Source organism: Arachis stenosperma, chromosome 5 (genome assembly GCF_014773155.1).
Source record: "Arachis stenosperma cultivar V10309 chromosome 5, arast.V10309.gnm1.PFL2, whole genome shotgun sequence".
NCBI classification, from domain to species: domain Eukaryota; kingdom Viridiplantae; phylum Streptophyta; class Magnoliopsida; order Fabales; family Fabaceae; genus Arachis; species Arachis stenosperma.
The window spans coordinates 41,474,024-41,478,511 of record NC_080381.1 but is presented as its reverse complement, the minus strand read 5'-3'; positions in this window follow the sequence as shown (position 1 = coordinate 41,478,511).

Below are 4,488 nucleotides of genomic sequence, written 5' to 3'. Positions count from 1 at the left end.
AATCCAAGAGATAAACATTCAAGCCTTGTTTGCTTGTAGAACGGGAGTGGTTGTCAGGCACGCGTTTATAAGTGAGAATGATAATGAGCGTCACATAATCATCACATTCATCAAGTTCTTGAGTGCGAATGAATATCTTGGAATAAGAACAAGCTGAATTGAATAGAAGAACAATAGTAATTGCATTAATACTCGAGGTACAGCAGAGCTCCACACCTTAATCTATGGTGTGTAGAAACTCCACCGTTGAAAATACATAAGAACAAGGTCTAGGCATGGCCGTGAGGCCAGCCTCTCAATGATCTAAGACAGCATAAAACTACTCAAAGATAGCTACCCCGATATCTAAATACAATAGCAAAAGGTCTTATTTATAGGGAACTAGTAGCTTAAGAATTACAAAGATGAGTAAATGACATAAAAATCCACTTCCGGGCCCACTTGGTGTGTGCTTGGGCTGAGCATTGAAGCATTTTCGTGTAGAGACTTCTCTTGGAGTTAAACGCCAGCTTTTGTGCCAGTTTGGGCGTTTAACTCCCATTCTTGTGCCAGTTCCGGCGTTTAACGCCGGGCATTCTTGAGCTGATTTGGAGCGCCGGTTTGGGCCATCAAATCTCGAGCAAAGTATGGGCTATTATACATTGCTGGAAAGCCCAGGATGTCTACTTTCCAACGCCGTTGAGAGCGCACCAATTGGGCTTCTGTAGCTCCAGAAAATCCACTTCGAGTGCAGGGAGGTCAGAATCCAATAGCATCTGCAGTCCTTTTCAGTCTCTGAATCAGATTTTTGCTCAGGTCCCTCAATTTCAGCCAGAAATTACCTGAAATCATAGAAAAATATACAAACTCATAGTAAAGTCCATAAAAGTGATTTTTAACTAAAAACTAATAAAAATATACTAAAAACTAACTAAAACATACTAAAAACATACTAAAAACAATGCCAAAAACCATATAAATTATCCGCTCATCACAACACCAAACTTAAATTGTTGCTTGTCCCCAAGCAACTGAAAATCAAATAAGATAAAGAGAAGAGAATATGCAATGAATTCCAAAATCATCTATGAAGATCAGTATTAATTAGATGAGCGGGGCTTTTAGCTTTTTGCCTCTGAACAGTTTTGGCATCTCACTCTATCCTTTGAAATTCAGAATGATTGGCTTCTATAGGAACTCAGAATCCAGATAGTGTTATTGATTCTCCTAGTTAAGTATGATGATTCTTGAACATAGCTACTTTATGAGTCTTGGCCGTGGCCCAAAGCACTCTGTCTTCCAGTATTACCACCGGATACATACATGCCACAGACACATAATTGGGTGAACCTTTTCAGATTGTGACTTAGCTTTGCTAAAGTCCCCAATTAGAGGTGTCCAGGGTTCTTAAGCACACTCTTTTTGCCTTGGATCACAACTTTATTTCTTTCTTTTTCTTTCTTTTTCTCTTTCTCCTTTTTTTCGTTCTTTTCTCTTTTTATTTCGTTTCTTTTTTTTTGTATTCACTGCTTTTTCTTGCTTCAAGAATCATTTTTATGATTTTTCAGATCCTCAGTAACATGTCTCCTTTTTCATCATTCTTTCAAGAGCCAACAATTTTAACATTCATGAACAACAAATTCAAAAGACATATGCACTGTTCAAGCATGCATTAAGAAAACAAAAGTATTGCCACCACATCAAAATAATTAATCTGTTATAAAATCTGAAATTCATGAAATTCTTTTCTTTTTCAATTAAGAACATTTTTCATTTAAGAAAGGTGATGGATTCATAGGACATTCATAACTTTAAGGCATAGACACTAAGACACTAATGATCATAAGACACAAACATGGATAAACATAAGCATGATTTTTTGAAAAACAGAAAAATAAAGAACAAGGAGATTAAAGAACGGGTCCACCTTAGTGATGGTGACTTGTTCTTCCTCTTGAAGATCTTATGGAGTGCTTGAGCTCCTCAATGTCTCTTCCTTGCCTTTGTTGCTCCTCTCTCATGATTCTTTGATCTTCTCTAATTTCATGGAGGAGGATGGAATGTTCTTGGTGCTCCACCCTTAGTTGTCCCATGTTGGAACTCAATTCTCCTAGGGAGGTGTTGATTTGCTCCCAATAGTTTTGTAGAGAAAAGTGCATCTCTTGAGGCATCTCAGGGATTTCATGATTAGTGTGGTCTCTTATTTGCTCCATCCTTTTCTTAGTGATGGGCTTATCCTCATCAATAAGGATATCTCCTTCTATGTCCACTCCAACTGAATAACAGAGGTGACAAATGAGATGAGGAAAGGCTAACCTTGCCAAGGTAGAGGACTTGTCCGCCACCTTATAGAGTTCTTGGGCTATAACCTCATGAACTTCCACTTCCTCTCCAATCATGATACTATGAATCATGATGGCCCGGTCTATAGTAACTTCGGACCGGTTGCTAGTGGGAATGATTGAGCGTTGGATAAACTCCAACCATCCCCTAGCCACGGGTTTGAGGTCATGCCTTCTTAGTTGAACCGGCTTCCCTCTTGAATCTCTCTTCCATTGGGCGCCCTCTTCACAGATATCTATGAGGACTTGGTCCAACCTTTGATCAAAGTTGACCCTTCTAGTGTAAGGGTGTTCATCTCCTTGCATCATGGGCAAGTTGAATGCCAACCTTACATTTTTCGAACTAAAATCTAAGCATTTCCCCCGAACCATTGTAAGCCAATTCTTTGGGTCTGGGTTCACACTTTGATCATGGCTCTTGGTGATCCATGCATTGGCATAGAACTCTTGAACCATTAAGATTCCGACTTGTTGAATGGGGTTGGTAAGAACTTCCCAACCTCTTCTTCGAATCTCATGTCGGATCTCCGGATATTCACTCTTTTTGAGTTTGAAAGGGACCTCAGTGATCACCTTCTTCAAGGCCACAACTTCATAGAAGTGGTCTTGATGCACCCTTGGGATGAATCTCTCCATCTCCCATGACTCGGAGGTGGAAGCTTTTGCCTTCCCTTTCCTATTTCTAGAGGTTTCTCCGGCCTTGGATGCCATAAATGGTTATGGAAAAACAAAAAGCAATGCTTTTACCACACCAAACTTAAAAGGTTTGCTCGTCCACGAGCAAAAGAAGAAAGAAGAGAGTAGAAGAAGAAGAAATTGAGAAGATGGAGGTGGCTTTGTGGTTCGGCCAAAGGGGAGAGAAGTAGTGTTTAGGGTGTGTGAATGGGTGAAGAAGAGAGAGGGTGGTGGGGTAGGTGGGGATCCTGTGGGGTCCACAGATCCTGAGGTGTCAAGGAAAAATCATTCCTGCACCAAGTGGCGAGCAAAATTGCTCTATGTGCCAATTATGGCGTTAAACGCCGGGCTGATGCCCATTTCTGGCGTTTAACGCCAGGTGCTTGCCCTTTTCTGGCGTTTAACGCCAGTCTGGTGCCCCTTTCTGGCGTTAAACGCCCAGAATGGTGCCAGACTGGGCGTTAAACGCCCATTTGCTAACTTCACTGGCGTTTAAACGCCAGCAAGTTCTCCTCCAGGGTGTGCTATTTTTCTTTCTATTTTTCATTCTGTTTTTGCTTTTTCAATTGATTTTGTGACTTCTCATGATCATCAACCTACAGAAAACATAAAATAACAAAGGAAAATAGATTAAATATAACATTGGGTTGCCTCCCAACCAGCGCTTCTTTAATGCCAGTAGCTTGACAGAGGGCTCTCATGGAGCCTCACAGATACTCAGAGCAATGTTGGAACCTCCCAACATCAAACTTAGAGTTTGAATATGGGGGTTCAACACCAAACTTAGAGTTTGGTTGTGGCCTCCCAACACCAAACTTAGAATTTGACTGTGGGGGCTCTGTTTGACTCTGTTTTGAGAGAAGCTCTTCATGCTTCCTCTCCATGGTGACAGAGGGATATCCTTGAGCCTTAAACACAAAGGATTCTTCATTCACTTGAATGATCAATTCTCCTCTGTCAACATCAATCATAGCCTTTGCTGTGGCTAGGAAGGGTCTGCCAAAGATGATGGATTCATCCATGCACTTCCCAGTCTCTAGGACTATGAAATCAGCAGGGATGTAATGGTCTTTAATCTTCACCAAAACATCCTCTACAAGTTCATAAGCTTGTTTTCTTGAATTGTCTGCCATCTCTAGTGAGATTCTTGCAGCTTGTACCTCAAAGATCCCTAGCTTCTCCATTACAGAGAGAGGCATGAGGTTTACACTTGACCCTAAGTCACACAGAGCTTTCTTAAAGGTCATGGTGCCTATGGTACAAGGTATTAAAAACTTCCCAGGATCTTGTCTTTTTTGATGTAATTTCTGCCTAGACAAGTCATCTAGTTCTTTGGTGAGCAAAGGAGGTTCGTTCTCCCAAATCTCATTACCGAATAACTTGTCATTTATCTTCATGATTGCTCCAAGGTACTTGGCAACTTGCTCTTCAGTGACATACTCATCCTCTTCAGAGGAAGAATACTCATCAGAGCTCATGAATGGCAGAAGTA